The sequence below is a fragment of the Microcaecilia unicolor genome, chromosome 6 (assembly GCF_901765095.1).
Source record: "Microcaecilia unicolor chromosome 6, aMicUni1.1, whole genome shotgun sequence".
Taxonomy (NCBI): Eukaryota; Metazoa; Chordata; class Amphibia; order Gymnophiona; family Siphonopidae; genus Microcaecilia; species Microcaecilia unicolor.
This window is the reverse complement of record NC_044036.1, coordinates 276,010,114-276,031,273: the sequence shown is the minus strand read 5'-3', so window position 1 is coordinate 276,031,273 and position 21,160 is coordinate 276,010,114. Positions and strand designations below refer to the sequence as shown.

Genomic DNA, 21,160 nt, shown 5'->3' with positions numbered 1-21,160 from the left:
AATGTCCAAATAATAAAAAGTAAAATGGTCTTTAAATGAGTAAATTTATCCCTTTCTAGCCCCAGTCTTCGTTGAAAGTGCTTACTTGGTGCACATTAGATTTTCTTCTGACCTGCCACACTATCTGGCTTTATTACACATTGTGCAGAAAAAAACCAGGACCCCTTACATAGTTTCAAAATGCTTTGGAATTGTTAAACATTTAATATGACCTCTAAAAATACATTAGTATAATGGGTTTTTTTCTAAGTTAATTCCTTCAACCTTGACACATTTGCAAAGTTTTCAACGCCACTGAGGTTTATTAATTAAGGGGCCCTTTTACAAAGGCGTGCCAACCTGGCCTGCAGCAATGTGGACGCATGTTTTTGGCACCCTTATTGTACCATGTCTGGGAAAAAAAAGGATTTTTTTTAAAGGTTCGTAAAATGGACGTACAGCAAAATGAAAACCAGCGCGTGTCCATTTTCAGCCTGAGACCTTACAGCCACCCATTGACTTAGCGGTAAGGTCTCACGCGTTACTCAGGCGCTAAGCATGTAGCATACACCAAATGCCGTTTACCGCCGGGAAGGCACCCCGTGGTAGAAAATAGAAAATATTTTCTACCGCGTGTTTTCAGTGTGCGCCAAATTAAGAATTATCTCCCAGGGCACATGGTAGCCGGAGAGTAATGCCAATTTGGCACGCACTGGATGCACGTAGGACCTTACGTGCCTTTGTAAAAGGGTCCTAAGAGCTCAACTTCTCGAATTACAGGAAGTTTCTGCTTCAGTAGGACATTTTGTGGTTATTTGGAAAAATATTGGGGGGGTCCTGTTTTATTCCCGACACCGTGTATATGTGGAGAAAGGAAGGGGGAGATGCTGCTGCCGAAAGAATTCCACCTCAGGTGGCCTAATGGTTGGGCCACCCCTGTAATTACCAATTTAGCCAACTACTTTGATCTGCTCGCAAAAACGTCAGGCAGCCTATACAGAATCCCACCCATAGTGTACACTTATCCACAAGAGCTCTACCAGAGGTTTTCAACCCAGTCCTCACATCACACCCAGCCAGCTGAGGTTTTCAGCCAGCTCAGTGTGCCCCAAGGACTGGGTTGAAAACCCTGAGCTATACTATATTAAATCACAGGAAAAACAACCCAAAATTGTGTGTGTGTGTGTGTGGGGGGGGGGGGGGGGGGGGGGGGGGTCCTGTTTTGGGGTAGAAATGGCATAGGGAACTCCCTCAACATTTCCTATGTCATTTCAAAGAACTGTACTTCCCTTTTAGCTGAAACCAAGTTGGGGTGGGGTTTTCATGATAAAAGATTAGAAGGGCTCCTTCCTGTACATAAGAACTGCTGAGAATCCACTGACCACAAGTTGGTAGCATGTTGTGCTGTTTGTTTTTCTTCTTTCCATGAAATGACCTTAGTAATCAATCCCAGGTCCTCACATCCTAAGGTGCATGAAGGTTAGTCGGTGGAGGGAGGAAGGGGATTGTGATGAATAAAGAGTATGTGCTGGAAGTAAAGAAGAGCTTTGAGAAGTGTGCATAGTATGAATTGAATGCGCCTTTACAAATTTGTGTTTGTGGTTTTTTTGTTTTGTTTTGCTTGCAGCAAATGGTATTTTTCAGTGGAGTTTTTAAAACCTTTAAAAAAAAAATTCTCTTGTATTTATTAGAAAAAAACAATGTGGAAGATAATTGTGAATGGAAAAGAAAAACATACAGAGTATGTTTCACTGAAGACCTTGACAGGGTCTAGAGAGGTTTGCCCAGGACTTTTTTTTTAAGCACCAGTACCCCTTAAATTTAAAAACACTAGATGTTTCAAATGTCAAAGACATAAAAATTGAAAATTTTATTAAACCCTCTAAAACACAATCAAACCATTCCCAACATATCCATGACAGACTTCAACAGTAACTGTTTGCAAAGGAGAAATTGGCTGAGTTGTGACTGATGGCGCTTACTGCTTCTGTCACTCATCATGTATTTTTCCAGTGAATTTAGATACAATATCTTAATCTCTCATGTTGCTCTATTATTAAACTACATAAAATGAGATTATAAAAATGGCAACGCTTGTTTTCTCTTATTGTTTTCCTTACTCGTAAACTCTCAGCTGAAGGGGTATATGTGACATAATAGTTTTTGGTTTGTTTGTTTTTTTAGCCATGACAACCTGTTCAAGGGTTATATTTAAAAACAAAAAACCCACACAAAACTCTTGACTGCTTCGGGAAAAAAAAAGCTGTGGTAGGTTGTAGCTTGCAAACGGTTACTGAAATGTGACTTTCTGTAAACAGGAATTTGTCATGACCTTCTAACCAAGGCAGAACATGGATGGGTAAGGGGAATGGTCAGAGTATTTCATCTCTAGGGCACTAGTTCAAATTTCAGCTTAGCTGGCCTATTGGACATGAGATAAAGGTCTTTGGCCCAGTTCCAGGGGCTGTAGCAGACATGTTCACATTACAGCTCTGCTCAATCTGTGAATTCTGTTGTATGTCTGATCATGAACTTATGACAAAGAATGAGGGCAAGGCCCCTCTTTTAGACGGTGGCAAGATGGTTGTACCCGACTCCTGTGGGTCTTTCAGACCAATATCTGGATCTCTATGGTGGAATTATTTCTTCTTTTGACTGATTTTTTAATCAATATACCAAAGCACAAGCAGACTTCAAGGATTTTTCTTTTGAAAGATCCCATTTAGACTTCATGGACAATTTTTGGTTCAAGCTAAAGTTAACCTCTGCAGATCGGCCAGGAAGATCCAGATCTGGAGTGTCAGCCTCAGGAACTGATGGAGTATATGTGTCTACCCCTGTGCCATACTGGAAGATCTTTTACAGGCTTTCTGTCAGCTCTTCCACGTTGCTGAGATAGATCAGACCAGAGCAAAGATTGCTGTGACAGAAGCAAATAGGTTTGGACAGAGTCACTGGAAAGTACTACAGCACCACTAATATTATCTTGGAATCTTTATGGGATGCTATAAATATCTCAAAGGCCTTTTATTATTATTATTTATTTATTTAGACTCTGGGAGTACTGGAAAATGGAGTTTCAGCAGTTTATTCTCATTTTTATTTTTTGTAGTAGCGTGCAACTTCAGGAAAAGTGTAAGTTAAAACTCAATGCAGAAAAAACCCAGTGCCTAGTACTTACCTCTCAATACAATACGAGCAAATTCACCACCATCAACACACCAAAGATAAACCTACCTATCTCGGACACCTTGAAAATTCTTGGTGTCACCATTGATCGACACCTAACACTTGAGAATCACGCGAAAAACACAACCAAAAAGATGTTCCAATCAATGTGGAAATTAAAAAGAGTAAGACCATTCTTCCCGAGGACCGTCTTCCATAATCTGGTTCAATCGTTAGTCCTCAGTCATCTAGATTACTGCAACTCACTCTACGCTGGCTGCAAGGAGCAAATACTCAAAAGACTCCAAACAGCCCAGAACACGGCAGCCAGACTCATATTTGGCAAACCAAAATATGAGAGTGCAAAACCCCTACGAGAGAAGTTACACTGGCTCCCACTCAAAGAGCGCATCACGTTCAAAGTATGTACCCTAGTACATAAAATCATCCATGGCGATGCCCCAGCATACATGTCAGACTTGGTAGACCTACCATCCAGGAATGCTAAAAAATCTTCTCGCACATTCCTCAATCTTCATTTCCCCAACTGCAAAGGTCTAAAGTACAAATTAATGCACGCATCAACCTTTTCTTATATGAGCACACAGCTCTGGAACGCATTACTACGGAACCTGAAAGCGGTCCATGAACTAACCAACTTCCGGAAACTATTGACCCTAGAACGCATATTGGGGGCCTTTTAGGCCCCCATGCTTACATTTTTGCTATTATCTGCAAAATTACTTTAGTTAGAATTTTGAAACTCAAGGTATTACTCAAGTATGTCATTGTTGATAATATCCAGTTGTTCATATAATTTTTTTTCATAGGCATTATGGTGTAACAATGCTTGTTTGGTGAAAACTACATCTGTACGAATTGGGGGCCTTTTAGGCCCCCGCTGTTTTTATCATGTTCTCAGAAGTGTTTGTGTCTCAAGTTACTTTATTTGTACTCAGTAATGCTGGTGGAGGGGCCAGGGTGTGGATAATAACATGTGAGGATGTCATGTGATTTTTGGAGGGAGTGATAAGGTCCTCTGAACACTGAGGACAGTATACAATGTGAGCTAATTGCTGAAGGACCTGTGATAAGATAAGCTGTTGAGAGGAAATCTGTTTCATTTTCTAACATCTAGTCAGCAATGGCACAGTCTTCCTCCAAGTGTCTGACTGACCAAGAGATTGAAGCGATTATGTTTCAAAGCGATGATGAAAGTGAACTATCTTTGTCTGATGAAGAATATCTGCCACCAGCTAATCAAACATCCTCATCCAGTGATTCTTCTGATGATGAAGAAGTGAATCTAGTGGATCCTCAAGAAGTGATAAGTAGAACATCCAAAACGAATGTTTTTTGGGACAGTAATCCTACATTAGTCGGACATACTCCAATACACAATATTGTGAGACAGGCTCAAGGAGCTGTGGGAAGTCCCAGTTACTTTACCCCTAAAGATGTATTCTGTACTTATTTTTCTGACAATATTGCAGAAGAGGTCCTATTATGTTCAAACCTAGAAGGAAGACGTATCGCTTCAGCAAAAAATAAGTCCTGGAAAAATATCTCAAAAGAGGAACTTTATGCATATATTGGACTTTTCCTGCTGGCAGGGAGTCAAAAATCGTATGATGTCCCAATACGAGAATTATTTCTGGACCCACTTTCTGATCCACACTATAAGGCGACAATGTCAGTGGGCAGATATGAGGAAATTAGAAGGATCATTCGCTTTGATGATAAGCGAACTCGTGCAGCGAGGTTTGAAACAGACAAATTAGCCCCTATCAGTTATATCTGGAACATATTTATCAAAAATTGCACAAAACTTTACAATCCTAGTACTAATGTTACTGTAGATGAGCAACTTGTACCGTTCAGAGGACGCTGCAAATTCATACAATACATGCCCAGCAAGCCAGCCAAGTACGGTATAAAAATCTTCTGGATGTGTGATTCTGCAAATTATTATGGCATAAATGGCATAATCTACTGTGGCAAAGAGGTTGGTGCACCAGTACAGAAGGATCTGGGGTCTGAAATAGTCAAAACTCTTGCTGTTCCAATATTCAATTCAGGTAGAAACATCACCATGGACAATTATTTCACTAATGTTGAACTAGGCAATTTTCTGCTTGCAAAAGCTATTACACTTGTTGGTACTATAAAGCAAAACAGACGAGAAATTCCAGCAGCACTCAAACACAATCGTCAGCGAGCACTTTATGAGAGTGTCTTTGGATTCAATAACAAAGCGACTTTGGTATCTTACAAGGCAAACAAAGAAGGAGAAATCTGTAATTTTACTCAGTACCATGCATCACGATTGCAGTGTTGACAGCAATAACCAAAAATTGAAACCAGAAATCATCCTGCATTACAATGCAACAAAAGGAGGTGTAGATAAAATGGATGAGATGGTGGGAGAATATTCGTGTAAGAGGCAAACAAAACGATGGCCTGTAGTACTATTTTCAAATATGCTTGATGTAGCAGCCCTAAATTCATTCATTATTTATACAGAAACTCATCCTGAATTTCATGCACAGAGGAAGGACAGGAGACGCTTATTCTTGAAGGACCTTTGTCATGAACTTGTAATACCTCACATGATAGAGCGAAGCGACTTGAAATGCTTGCCAAAGAAAACTAAAGAAGCAATGAAACGGTGGTGGCGTACAGTTTCAGATTACTCCAGAGCCAGGAGAAAGAAAACGAAAGCGTTGTTTCATGTGTCCAAGAAACATAGAGAGGAAAACTGAGCGATATTGTTCCACTTGTAAGGAAACTGTTTGCAAAGAACACTCTTCTGAAAAAATAACATGTCAGAATTGTTTGGAAGACTAATATAATAGAAAAGAAAGTTAGAATAAAAATGTAGCTGCAGCTAGTTTGCTATAGATTTCTATGCATTTTTGTGTGTTTTCATGTCTTTGCGTGAAATTTGGGAAAAAAAAAGATTTTTTGGTGTTTTCTGTGAAAAATTATAATTAAAATGTTGTCCACTATTCATATTTTATTCAGCAATTTTGAAACTTGTGAAAGTTATTGAAGTGTGTTTTTCTACATTATGTGCATGGGGGCCTAAAAGGCCCCCATGACGTTAATATGTATATTTTTAACGTCATGCGTTCTAGGGTTAAAGACCCATCTCTTTGACAAGACTTATCACAAAGACCAAGTCATATGAAACTCACACTTATACCATGAATGTAAATCAATGCCTTCTGTCTCTTACTTTTATGCATTTCATTACCATCCAATACAAACCCTGCTGTAACTCCAATTGTTTAACCTCTTCTCATTTCCACTATCCATGATGTATTGTAAGCCACATTGAGCCTGCAAAGAGGTGGGATAATGTGGGATACAAATGCAATAAATAATAATAATTATTATTATTATTAAGATTTGGGAACCAAGATGGTTAAAAACAATGTGATGAAAATAAGAAAGCTGGCAACTATTCAGAATACCCTACATTCTAAAAATAGTTATAAATTTTTTCCATATGTACAGTCTCCCTTGGGGTAATGCTTCAGGTGTTATGGTCAAATTGATTACCAGAGCTCTAAAATTTCATCATGTAATTCCTCTGTTAAAAGCTGATCATCAGCTGCCAGTTGCCTACAGGATTTCATTTGTTATATATGTTAGTCCATAAAATATTTGCACTCTGTTGAACAGCTCTTTTATTGTTACCTGATCACCTACTCATCTTCTTGTGCCCTGAGATCCTCTCAGCTAAATTTGTTAGTTATTCCTACCTTTAGGATTATCTGTCTAGGTATAATTTGTCATTCAGTATTTGCTTATTTCCGATCTGAAGAAGAAAGGTTATCTTCAAAAGCTAATCAAAAAATGTATCATTAGGCCAATAAAAAAGATATCTTATTTTCTTTTCTATGTTTATCCATTTTTTAAATTTATTACCTTTAAAAGTAGACTCTCATGGCTACCACACCACTGTACTCATTCAGGAGGAGTAGCCTAGTAATTAGTGCAGTGGACTTTGATCCTGGGGAATTGGGTTCGATTCCCACTGCAGCTCCTTGTGATTTTGGGCAAGTTACTTATACGGTCTGTGCCCTGAAAAAGACAGGTACAAATCAAGGTAAGGAATACACAAAAAGTGGCACATATGAGTTTATTTTGTTGGGCAGACTGGATGGACCGTGTTGGTCTTTTTCTGCCGTCATCTACTATGTTACTATGTATGTATGTTACTTAATCCTCAATTGCCCCAGGTACAAATAAGTACCCGTATATGCTATGTAAACCGCAAAAACCACAGAAAGGCATTATATCAAGTCCCATACCTTTCCCCTTTTAAAAAGTGGCGATAAGCCCAACAAGGGCTTACTGCTTGCTCTTCCGGGACTACCAGTGGAAGTCCCGCCCTGATCGTGCTCCCATTTCTGGAGGAAAATAAAACCCCACAGAAATGGCTTGCATGGTGGTAACCTGGCGGTAATCAGGCATCACCGCACGCTACCCAGTTACCGTGGGTTAGCGCAAGAGCCCTTATTGTTACCTTAATGGATTGTGGTAAGGGTTCCCTGCTGCTTGGCCACACAGTAAGAGTTCTCTTACTGCATGGCCATATGTTTCTAGGGATTTTTACCTGCTGCGGCAGAAAGGGCCCTGGTGCGAAGAAAAAATGACCCCCACCGCTAGCGCAGGGTCCTTTTTCCTGCAGCTTGGTAAAAGGACCCCTCAGTATTTAGAATTACTGCTCCCACCCTTTGGAATAACTTGTCATGTACCTATGATTAGAACCTTCTATTCAAAAATTTAAGACTAGCCTTAAAGACTTATTTCTTTACCAAGGCATTTTCTTCCTAAAATATGTTTTTAAATTCGAGCATGGGCATGTGGCAGTGGGACCTGGGGTCTTGGGATGAGTGGCAGCAGACTGATATATTTTTTATTTGCTCTTCAGATCTCTATCGCTTTTTTCCTGTCACAGATTGTAATTTAATTTCTTTATCATTTTTTAATTTTATATTTATCTATTGTTTTTCTTTCACATATTTTATATTGAAATTATTTTTACAGAAACCGCCTAGATATCCCTCTATAGGCAGTATATCAAATACATTTGAAACGTGAAACTATGTGGTAGAATACCTACCCTTTCCGTCATAGGGAAAACAACTTTCCATCTCTTCGAATCTGCCGCCACTTCTGAACAAGTTGATTTTGACGTAAATGTTGAGACATCTGCTGAGACTGATCTTGCTACATGAACCCCTACTTGGTTATGTTTTGTCTTATTGACGGAATAAGGAAAATAGATCATTGCACAGTTTTTTGTTTTAACTGTTTATTTCTAAGGTTCTTATGAGCTGCAAAAAGTGGAGCACTTTTGTGTAAAGGTATCTTGCAAAATGTAAAATTACATATAAAGTTTTAGAATGTAGCATAGTAGATGACAACAGATAAAGACCTGCATGGTGCATCCAATCTACCCAATGTATATTTTCAGGGCACAGACCATCTGGAGTTGCCATTGAAGCCTGCTCCAGCCCAACCAGATCTATATATCTATAATCAGGACAAAGACTGTAGAAGTCCACCCAGCACTAGTCTTACTTCCCAACTATGGGATTTGACGTTTAAGCACTACAAAGTTGTTTTGATTTTATTCTCTTTCCATTTAGGAATAATTTGTGCTTATCCCACATATTCTGTTACTGTTTTCATCTCCACCACCTCTCGCAGGAGGGCATTCCAGACATCCATCACCCTCTCTTTGAAAAAGTACTTCCTAACATTACTTCTAAGTCGCCCCCCTCCCTCCCCTCTCTGTAATTTCAATTCATGTCCTCTAGTTCTACCACTTACCCTTCTCTGGAAAAGGTTTGTTTGCATATTAATACCTTTCAAGTGTTTAAATGTCTGTGTCATATCTCCTCCATCTCTCCTTTCCTTTTTTTTGGAACCTGATCAAGTTGTTGATGATGTTACTGAAGAATTAAAATTGCCTGTAGAAAATTCTTGCCTAAGTGATATTAGTTCTGTCTCTGAAGAGTGGTGAGTTGCTGAATTTTAACAAGTGATATACAGTGGTGGAAATAAGTATTTGATCCCTTGCTGATTTTGTAAGTTTGCCCACTGACAAAGACATGAGCAGCCCATAATTGAAGGGTAGGTTATTGGTAACAGTGAGAGATAGCACATCACAAATTAAATCCGGAAAATCACATTGTGGAAAGTATATGAATTTATTTGCATTCTGCAGAGGGAAATAAGTATTTGATCCCCCACCAACCAGTAAGAGATCTGGCCCCTACAGACCAGGTAGATGCTCCAAATCAACTCGTTACCTGCATGACAGACAGCTGTCGGCAATGGTCACCTGTATGAAAGACACCTGTCCACAGACTCAGTGAATCAGTCAGACTCTAACCTCTACAAAATGGCCAAGAGCAAGGAGCTGTCTAAGGATGTCAGGGACAAGATCATACACCTGCACAAGGCTGGAATGGGCTACAAAACCATCAGTAAGACGCTGGGCGAGAAGGAGACAACTGTTGGTGCCATAGTAAGAAAATGGAAGAAGTACAAAATGACTGTCAATCGACAAAGATCTGGGGCTCCACGCAAAATCTCACCTCGTGGGGTATCCTTGATCATGAGGAAGGTTAGAAATCAGCCTACAACTACAAGGGGGGAACTTGTCAATGATCTCAAGGCAGCTGGGACCACTGTCACCACGAAAACCATTGGTAACACATTACGACATAACGGATTGCAATCCTGCAGTGCCCGCAAGGTCCCCCTGCTCCGGAAGGCACATGTGACGGCCCGTCTGAAGTTTGCCAGTGAACACCTGGATGATGCCGAGAGTGATTGGGAGAAGGTGCTGTGGTCAGATGAGACAAAAATTGAGCTCTTTGGCATGAACTCAACTCGCCGTGTTTGGAGGAAGAGAAATGCTGCCTATGACCCAAAGAACACCGTCCCCACTGTCAAGCATGGAGGTGGAAATGTTATGTTTTGGGGGTGTTTCTCTGCTAAGGGCACAGGACTACTTCACCGCATCAATGGGAGAATGGATGGGGCCATGTACCGTACAATTCTGAGTGACAACCTCCTTCCCTCCGCCAGGGCCTTAAAAATGGGTCGTGGCTGGGTCTTCCAGCACGACAATGACCCAAAACATACAGCCAAGGCAACAAAGGAGTGGCTCAGGAAGAAGCACATTAGGGTCATGGAGTGGCCTAGCCAGTCACCAGACCTTAATCCCATTGAAAACTTATGGAGGGAGCTGAAGCTGCGAGTTGCCAAGCGACAGCCCAGAACTCTTAATGATTGAGAGATGATCTGCAAAGAGGAGTGGACCAAAATTCCTCCTGACATGTGTGCAAACCTCATCATCAACTACAGAAGACGTCTGACCGCTGTGCTTGCCAACAAGGGTTTTGCCACCAAGTATTAGGTCTTGTTTGCCAGAGGGATTAAATACTTATTTCCCTCTGCAGAATGCAAATAAATTCATATACTTTCCACAATGTGATTTTCCGGATTTAATTTGTGATGTGCTATCTCTCACTGTTACCAATAACCTACCCTTCAATTATGGGCTGCTCATGTCTTTGTCAGTGGGCAAACTTACAAAATCAGCAAGGGATCAAATACTTATTTCCACCACTGTAAGTACATAAGTTTTGCCATACTGGGAAAGACAAAATGTCCATCGAGCCCAGCATCCTGTTTCCAACAGTGGCCAATCCATGCCACAAATACTCGGCAAGATCCCAAAAATGTACAAAACATTTTATAATGCTTATCCCAGAAATAGTGGATTTTTTCCCAAGTCCATTTAATAACAGCCTATGGACTTTTCCTTTAGGAAGCCGGCCAAACCTTTTTTAAATTCTGCTAAGCTAACCGCCTTTACCACATTCTCTGGCAACAAATTCCAGAGTCTAATTACACGTTGCGTGAAGAAAACGTTTCTCCAATTCGTTTTAAATGTACTACATTGTAGCTTCATCGCATGCCCCCTAGTCCTAGTATTTTTGGAAAGCGTGAACAGACACTTCACATCTACCCGTTCAATCCCACTTATTATTTTATAGACCTCTATCATATCTCCCCTCAGCCGCCTTTTCTCCCAGCTGAAGAGCCCTAGCCGCTTTAGCCTTTCCTCATGGGGAAGTCGTCCCATCCCCTTTATCATTTTCGTCGCCCTTCTCGGCACCTGTCTCTGAAGAGCGGTGAGTTGCTGAATTTTAACAAGTGATATTAGTTCTGTCTCTGAAGAGCGGTGAGTTGCTGAATTTTAACAATGTTTTTCTTGTAGGATAGCTGCTGGTTTTGACCCTCATGTTACATTTAAGCTCCTTACATCCTCTGTTTTTCTTTATACTTATTTTTCATTGCCTCCTGCATTTCTTTTTTAGTAGGTCTCCTTTCTGCAAGCTGTGCAGACTTTTTTTTTGTTTTTTTGGCTGTTGTGCACAGTTTGCTCGATATATGTTGGTGTTCTACTGCATATTATTTTAACGAGGAAGTTTGTGGGCTGAAAGGTTGAAACAAAGCTGCAGCAGTGGCAGTTTTTATGCTGTTATGCTTGGTGCTACTACTGGTGTCACCTAGAGGACTAGAACAGACTCCTGTGCTTTACCGTGAGCCCAGAAGTATGCTATCATTATGCCAGAGCCAAAAAGACTGTACTATTGCAACAGAAAGGAGAGTAGGTTGAAGCAGTAAAAGCTGTCCCATGAGTAGGGGCCCTTTTACTAAGACTCATAGGTGCATATGTGCATCCTACTTTCGTCAATTTAGAACTACTGCTTGGCCCAGGCGGTAATTTCATTTTTTACACACGTCCACTAAGCACGCTGGAAATTTTCTTGCATGCAGCGCTAACTGGGCGGTAATCGGCATTGTACGCACAGTTAACATGTGAGACCTTATTCCTAGGTCAATGGGTGGCGGTAAGATCTCAGGCCCAAAGTGGACACGCGTCAATTTTTATTTTGCCGTAAGTCTATTTTTGGCCAAAATAAAAAAGACCTTTTTTGTAGGCGGGCAGAAAAATGGACCTGCGCACGTCCAGTACACGCGTCTGCACCAGTGTAGGCCATTTTTCGGTGCACCTTAGTAAAAGGACCCCTTCGGGAGTTAGTGTTGGGAAGTGCTGTTAGTAAATGCCCGGGGGGGGGGGGGTGCAGGTGGCAAAGCTGTGCAGGTGGCAAAGCTGTGCAAGCAGATAGGGCAATGAAGGATCTGAGTGGCATAAGCCTTGAGAGGGCTGAACTAATACACTTTTTTGAATGTGTAAGTAGCGATCTTGTGACTTCTGTGTGTAACTTCCACTGTGTAACCCTATAAAGATTGGATTTTACAAAGCTGAACAACCAAGAGGGAGCCAGTGAAGGAGCAAGGCTATGAAAGTTTGTTATGTGTTTTTGAGGTGGTTTTCTGTGTCAGCGGGGTAAGCACTACTGCACCCTCTCACTCATTCAAACAAGAGAATGACATGGAGATAAAATTTGTCCCCGCCCCACCCTATCCCCGTGGGTTCTGTCTCCATCCCCATCCCCGTGGGCTCTGTCTCCATCCCCATCCCCGTGGGCTCTGTTGTCATCGGCAGAAGCCTCGAACACTTATAAGTTTATATTTAAATCTTTTATAAAAGTATAAAAAGGAACAATATGCTGTGCAACTGTTGTGTATAAATTACAAATAGAAAACAATAATAACAAAAAGCAGCTAATAAACCCTCCCTCTACCCTTCCAACCCCAACAATAGCTGACTTCTGCTACCCCAAGGAATCCTAATCCACCCTGTTAAAATGTCCAGGGGTACAAAATACAACCCGTTCTGTATGCCCTAGAGGGGAGAAATATGCCCTATGAAGCACTGTTATGATTTTTTAATCTGTGGATGAATAAGAAGTCATCAGCAATCTGAAGATTCAGTCTAGCTCTCCTGTCTTTCACAGTCACTCCTGCAATAGAAGATGTATTCTTAGAAGATGTGCTGGTAGCGGGATGTACAGGATCCCCCATGCAAATTTTGCTAGCTGTGGCCAGCTTGTTTTTTCAAAAAAATAAAAATATTGTTGTCTGCATCACTGAAACATAAACAGTCCAGTTCATTAACAGGCTTCAAAGTAGCAAGTGACATGGGGACAAGTTTGGCCCAGTCCCCGTGGGATCTGTCCCCATCTCTATGGTTAGTGTGGGTCCCCGTCCCCGTGTCATTCTCAACTTCAAACCTCAAATCTTAAGTGAGTATTTAGCGACACATAGGCATGCCTCAGAGCTGGAGTAAAAGCCTGTCTCTAGATTTTATGTAGTAGATCTGTATGTCATTAACAAAAGAGGAAATACACACATTTTTCAGGCTTCCCTAAACCATGCCCACAAGAGGCCCATTTGAAAACCGTGTGTGCTTTTCATTAAACTATAACTTGGATGCATTGCGCCATCTCTACATCCTCATCCACTATTTACAAGTGTAAGTGCATGCAAGTCTTCTGAAATGACTCTCTTAATTTAACTTTATCAATTAATAATTTTTATTTGAACATTTATTGATTCTTCTTTTTATTCAAAATGAATCAATTCTAAATTAATATATCCAGAACTGCTCTTCACACCTGCCTGTGAGGGAACTGTTTATATAGCCATTTTTATTATATAGAGGAGAATTGTGCAGGTTGATTTTGTTCATTTGCTAAAGCAGAACTCGTTACAGTGTAAAGCTAAAGGGTCACTGTGAAGAAAACCTTAAAGGTTATACTCTTATGTCAGTTTCGCTTCTGGTAATCTCACTTGGATCATATTTATGAATTGTTAAGTAAAAAGTTGCCAAAAATATTGGCACTAATTGACAGTTGCATGCGTAACTGCTCTTAATTGGGATTCTGCAAGTTGTGCATGCAAAATCCATTGCACACAACTGCAAGGGGGTGTGAACCTGAGAGGGGCATGAGCGGGTCAGGGGTGTGCCTAGCTCTTTGCAGGTTATTGAATATTAGCAGTTATGTACCTAGAGGCAGATGCTCAAAACTCCAGTGCTGTTTCGAACAGCACCGGAAAATTACTGCTGAATCAGCACGGCACAGGAACTCCCGAGTACTCAATGCTAATGAGATGCAAATTTAGGCACACTCATAGCGTTGAGCATTAGGGAGTTTGGCGGGAGGATAGTGTCTGGCACAGGCACTCAAGAGTTGTGTTTTAAACACAGCTTTTGAGCGCATGGTCAGAACGCAAGAGGGGCAAGGAGGAGGCATCGCAGACTTCGCCGGGGTGGAGGGGCATTCAGAGGAAGCCAGAAATATCCACTCAACAAGAAGGAGGAAAGCACAAGCAGCTTGAAGAAAGATCCCCACTGTCATTCCCGTGTGATCTAGGACTGGCTACATTATAATTCTTTGGGGTGCAGGAGTCTGCCAGAAACTAAAACATGTGATGATGGTCCTGCTGCCCCATTTGGTTGCCCAAAGGGGCAGGCGTGGTGTTTTGGGTTAGGGGCCTCCCATCACGATGTTTTGTGATCAGGTGAGCATGCTTTCTGGCTGGTTTAAGGACAGGAGTGAATGTGAAAAGACGGTGGCCCTGCTTTTCCTCCTGTTTCACAAACCCTAACACCAGCTCTGAACTGGAGTAGGGTTTATGACGTTAAGGGCGCCGTTGTTCAGTGCGCTGTTTTTTGAGCATGGGGCAGAAATAGGAAAAGAGCTCATCAGCATGCGTTAGTATGCTGCTTTCGCTGTTCTGCGTGCTTGTTCGTTCCCATGATACAAGCTTCTGAACATTCTGCACAGGTAAATATGGGCACTAATCTGAGCATCAGTATCCTAATTACCTACATTTAGGCATGAGTATTTACACCAGCCATTGAGCTGGCTTAGTATTACAGAATTTGCACTTACCCCCAAGTTCTGTAAATGGTGTTTACAATTCTGCATGCAATTTGGGTGTCTGTCCAATCTGTGTACACAATTTAATTGAGTAACGAGCCTATGAGAGTCAATAATTGGGTGTTAATCAATTATTGATGCTAATTGGCAAGAATTTGGATTTACGTGTGCATCCTGCTAGTGCTAGTCTATAAAGATGTACATTTTTTACTGTGCAGCTGAAAAGGAGGCGTGTCAGGTGTTTTCATCTCCACCACCTCCCGCGGGAGGGCATTCCACATATCTACCACCCTTTCCGTGAAAAAATACTTCCTGACATTACGCCTGAGTCTGCCCCCCCTTCAACCTCAATTCATGTGAGGACTTCAGAGCTCCTTCAGGTAATTAGTGTGGTGTGTGTTTGTGGGGGGGTGTCACATATGCAGCCCAGAGGAACTTAGGTTGGAAGGTTCCAGCTTCAGAGCACCTTCACGGAATTAGCAGGGGGGGGGGGGGGTGACATATATGCATCACAAATAATTCAGGTTGGGAGTTTCCTTCTCACTCTGATCCTGTTTCCAGGTTTCTGATCAGTTTTGCAACATTCACTAAGTTGTTTTCAATTCATTTTCAGATCAGGGGTTTAGCTCTTGGTCAGGGACAGGTGCTTGAATGACAATAGGAAGGCACTTAACTCAGGGCCAGATGCACTAAACAATCGTTAGAGCCCTTCCCTTACCGATTCCCTTAGCGAATCGGTAGGAACGGGCATGCATCAAGGAATAGGAATGCAAATGAGCTGCTCGTTGTAGCTCACTTGCATTCTCTATTCCATCGTTAAACAGTCGGCCAATCGGCCGGTCGAGCATGCGCAGAGCAGCCAAGCGTTATGCTGGCTGCTCTGCACATGCCAAATAAGCCTCCCTGTGCCGCCTGAAGACGCTGCGCTGCTCACCCCCTCCGATGTGGCTCAATCCAGAGGACAGTGCAGTTGAGGACGGCCATCCAAAAAAAACGTCCATTTTGGACGTCATTCCCCCCCCCCCCCCCCCCCGCAATAATAAAAATGTCTTTTTTGGCAGTGCTTCACTCAGCTGAGAGATCTGGAAATCCCTGAGCCAATCACAGCGCGTTTAATGGCTAAACGCGCTGTAATTGGCTCAGAGACTTCCAGGTCTCTCAACTGAGTGAAGCACTGCCAAAAAAGATGTTTTTATTATTGGGGGGGGGGGGGGGGAGGGGGAATGACCGCCAAAATGGATGGTTTTTTTGGATGGGTGTCCTCAACTGCACTGTCCTCTGGATCGAGCCGCATCGGAGGGAGTGAGCAGCGCGGCGTCTTGGGGGGGGGGGGGGGGGGGGAATGATGGCCAAAATGGATGTTTTTTTAAAAGCGGAGCGCTATTTTTTTTTTTTACTTTTGTTGCAGTTTTTCAATCCCGCGCAGCCCCAACGAGAGGTACAGACCTCTCGTTAGATTTTCCAGCGCTAAGTCAATCGGAAAAGGTTAATGCATCTCATTACAATAGGGGTTCTACACAATTTGCTCATTTGCGTTCCGTTTTCGTTAGCTGCTATAGTCGTGGGAAAAGAGTCTTTAGTGCATGCCAGGGTTTACTACTTGCTCATTAATGGCTCATTAAGTTTAGTGCATCTGGCCCTCATTTGCTCTTTGGTGGCTCTTAAGTACAGTTTTAAACCTCCACATACTCTTCTGCTCTTTCCCAGTCCGCTCCCCAGTAAATGTTCTGAACAGTTCCAAGCATTGCTTTTCCTAACTAGAATCTCACCTGTGTGCAGATCTCTATTAACTTCCAGATCTACATTAACAAAGCTAATTGAATCACTTTCCCACTGGATTTATCAATACAGGTCTGCATCTTCACAGCTTAGCATCCCAGTTTGGTCAGATGCAGTGCAGAATGCTTTCAGCAGGCATGCTCCTCTAGCCAGGATACCCTCCTCTCCCACTGCAGACATTCAGCTCTGCTTTTTTGTTTGCTGTGAAGTACCACTCTGGACACCGGCAGACACCCATAGCCCCCACTGCGTCCCTCATTGAACAAACACCCACTCTTTACTCACGAACAGCTGTTCAGAGGTGTGCCTGAGGGACTCTGGCTGCTCCTGGTGTAGACTCAGGCTGCTCCCACCGCGGCCGTCGTGAGCGGCGTGCAGCCGTGGTGGCTGGCCGCGTGCTGCCCAGGTTGCCATATTGGGGTTGCTCCTCTCGTCTGCCCTCCCGGCTCTGCAGCCTTGTGCATGATGCTTTTCTGTCTCCACCTTTCCCTGCGGCCACTGGGGGGCAACTGGCCGGTCGGCGCTTCCTTCGTTGCACAACGTGTGTAGGGGTGCTGCCGCCAAGCTGGCAATGCCGGTGGTGTGGGTGGGTGCCATGTCCGATCTGAGGCAGTGCTGTAGACGTGGGCTGGGAGGGAGCAGCGGTCGGCTCTCGGCTCAGACCTGTCTGGGGGGGAGGAGGATGTTTGTGGTATGCTCGTGGGGTGTCCTGGGCTCGGGGCTTCCTCCCTCCAGAGCTCAGGCGAGATCTTCTGTCTGTGGTGTGGATGAGGTCTGGGTGCGGATGAGTCCGTCTGGCCGGGGTGCGGATGAAAGCTGAGGTCCGGTCAGGGCAGCGTCACGGTCCCAAATCAGGTAGGAAGCCGCAATCAGCGCTCAGCGCCGATCCATTCGGGGAGGGAGCCTGCAAGATGCACGGGTTCAGCGGCGCTTTCTGCTCTAGCTCCCAAGGAGACCATCCGTCTGGATCGACTGCAGCTGATTGTCAGGCTGTCGACCTCATTGACTTATGTGCATTCTTTAGCTATTTAGGCATGAGTGTTTATACCAGCTCTGTGGCTAGTGTAAGAACATAACATAAGAATAACCATACTGGGTCAGACCAATGGTCCATCTAGCCCAGGATCCTGCTTCCAACAGTGGCCAAGTACCTGGCAGAATCCCAAACAGTAACAACATTTCATGCTACCAATCCCAGGGCAAGCAGTGGCTTCCTCATGTCTATCTCAATAGCAAACTATGGACTTTTCCTCCAGGAACTTGTCCAAACCTTTTTTTAAACAAAGCTATGCTTACCGCTGTTACCACATCTTCCGGCAATGAGTTTTCTTGCTCTTAAGACAGATGCATGTTTGACTACTATTCTATAAAGATAAGAAGGCTCCAAATAGGTGCCCCTTTTATAGTATTACCCTCATTCTCTTCGATATTCAACCAGTGTGGCTCAGTATTTTTTAAATGCTAGCCACCACCAGCTGAATTAAGCCCAGATATTGAGTGCCAGTCCCTCTCCGGGAACTTGTACTGAGGAGACCTTTTACTAGGCTGCGCAGGCACCTATGCGCGGCCAATGTGCATCGATTTTTAGTTACCGCCCAGCTACCGCATGGCCCTTGCGGTAATTTAATTTTTGATGCGTGTCCGCTATGCGCACTGGAAAATATTTTTATTTTCTGGTGCGCAGGCGCTAATCGGCATTTTACGCGCATAGACCATTACCGCCCAGTTACCACGTGAGACCTTACCACTAGGTCAACGGCTGGCGGTAAGGTTTCAGACCCAAAATGGACGCGCGGCAATACCGCAGACCATTTTTCAGCATGCCTTTGTAAAAGGAACCCTGACTGTCTAGAAGTTATCTGGGTACCCCTGATATTCAGATTGCTACCTGGATAACCTTAGGCCTTTATCTGTCCTGCATTAACCAGGTAACTATGCAGTTGCAACTTCTGAATATCGACAGTGGCTGGATTATTGCCTACCCAGGTTTTCAACGGCCTACCTTGGTAAATGCTGCTGAAAATCTGGGTTAGATGCACTGAGCTCAGGTGCCATCTGGGTAGAAGCCACTCCTACCTGGATAGCTCCTTCTGAGTAATGACCTCATTGTGCTTAAGACTCTACCCCCACTGTCACAGTTTCAGTACTAATACAGTTTTGTGTAAAAAAAATTTCTAGCCTTTATTCTGAATTGGGAAGGCTGAGCACTGAATTATTTCATCCTGGGTGGAGGGTGTATGTCCAGAAGGATTAGATTTTCCCCTGCTTCCCTCCAAGAAAATGTTTCCATCTGCAGCCCAAATCCCACAAGCTTGTATGAGAGGTAAAAGAAGAACATAGAAAAGCAGCAGTTTTTGTAACTTAATGAACATATTTTGCGTAACATGGAACACATTTCGCAACAGAAATAGACCTTGTCTAGTGTTGTAAGGTCAGATTTTGGACTTTCTAGTAAATGTTTCACAGAGCCTCTGAAATAGAGGGAGGCCTCCACTGAGCATCCTGGGAGTCTGTGTGTGGGGGGGAGTGATGTATAATCCTTACCTGGCAATTGAGAACTGTGGTAGTGGTTGCAGTGGGCTCTCTTCTTTCATGGGTTAACGACCCCCTCCCCCAAAAAACAGTAGGGCAGAATTTATAGCTCTGACTTATCACCATCATGCATTCCACTCATTCCTTTAGAAAGAGCTAGGAGCAATCGGAGTGTGCTGTTCTAGTTTATAGCTGGTGAAAACATTGTTACTGAATGATAGGAAATGCATTTGATTGTCATTAAACATTTAACCTAATGGCATCACTAGCATTTAAACAGAATAATTTCAGAGGTCAGAATGCTGCTCTTCAGATTCAGCTGGATATTCTAGCCAGCACTGAGATGCATATTATCTGCGGTGGCCCCTCCTGGGGTTTGCGTTTAGCAGATTGGAGGGTGAATTTAAATGCAATAAAAGGAAAATGGAGGATTAATACAAGCTAGTGTTGTCGAGCATTGAAATACATTCTGGGTTTGGTTGCGATGATGGGTGTGATGATTATTGAATGTGTGTGACATAGAATTTTGCTGTGTCTGGTGAATTTTGTAGTTTTCTTGTACTTGGGTTGATGGATAGGTCTTGTCTTAGGAGACAGATAAGTCTGTTGAATACGTTTTTTTGTTTTTTCTTGAAGAAATGGTTTGAGATATGTCATTAGCATTTGGATCATTTCAGGAATATGCCACTTGGTGTAATTTTGTTTTGTAATGCCATCTGCTGGCCATTTAATACTAGGTGCACTTCAGGTTCATGTTGTGTTGCTAGTAAGCCATCATGATCCCAAGGGAAGCAACACATACCATGTTTTTTTGTTTTTCTGACTCCAAAAATAGAAAGATGATAATGGCAGGATATGCTGCACACAGCAGTATAATTTCCTATAAAAACAGTGGCAGAGGGGTAAAAAGCAGCTGAGCTTTAGAAGGGTTGAAGATACAAGTTTATTTATATATGACTTTCTCCCTACTTTGCAACTTGCCAGCTTTAAAGACAGCGTTTTTCATGAAAGATACAGACAGAGTAGACCTGGTTGTTTTCTTTCATTTGCTTAAAACGTTGGTCATGTAACGGAGGGATTCTCAAATCCAGTCTTTGAGGTCTATAACCCAGCCTGTTTTTCAGGATTTTTACAATGAATATATATGAGACCTATTTGCATTCACTGCTTCCATTGCATACAGTTAGATCTCATATATATTCATTGTGGAAATCCTGAAAACCAGGCTGGGTTGTGGACTGGATTTGAAGATCCCTGATCTATGTTCTATAAGCAAAATGGGCTAGATTCTATATATCATGCCTAAAAAAATACACCTAGGAGTATTCTATAGAATACACCTAAATTTCCGCACCTCAGGGGTGTAGCCAGACCTCACGGTGGGAGGGGCCAGAGCCCGAGGTGGGGGCACATTTTGGTCTGCCACCTGCCGCCGCACTCCCCCCCCCCCTACTGCTTTGCTGCCTCGCTGCTGCCCCCCTCGCTGCTATCCCCCGCTGTCTTGCTGCCCTGCTGCTCCCCACCCACTGCCGCAGCAAATACTTTGGCTGCTGGAGGTCCCCAACCCCAGCCAGCTTAAGCCTTGTCCATCGCCGGTCTCCAGCAATGCTGCGTTGCCTGCCCTGCTCTCTCTTCCCCTCATGTCCTGCACATTCCTTTTAATGAAATTGAGCATGGTCAGTTTCACTAAAAGGAGCGTGCCAGACATGAGGGGAAGACAGAGCAAGGCAGACAATGCAGCCGTGCCAGAGACCGGCGCTGGACAAGGTTTCAGCTGGCAGGGTTTGGGACCCCCGCCAGCAAAACCAGGGGCC

General features: G+C 43.1%; 1 protein-coding gene across 6 annotated transcripts in view; it reads left to right on the top strand.

Annotated features, from left to right (window-relative positions):
* The window catches only part of LOC115472971, a 140,984-nt gene that overhangs the window by 111,407 nt on the left and 8,417 nt on the right, over positions 1-21,160 (top strand). The window contains exon 1 of one of the 6 annotated variants that reach the window (XM_030207533.1): positions 2,736-3,114. The exons of 3 other annotated variants lie outside the window; for them this stretch is intronic. The gene's annotated coding sequence lies outside the window, so the exon portion shown is untranslated. Of the gene's footprint in view, positions 1-2,735; positions 3,115-8,460; positions 8,472-15,325; positions 15,416-21,160 lie in introns of those variants that run through there. 2 more of the 6 variants (XM_030207532.1, XM_030207531.1) reach the window with 2 other exon arrangements.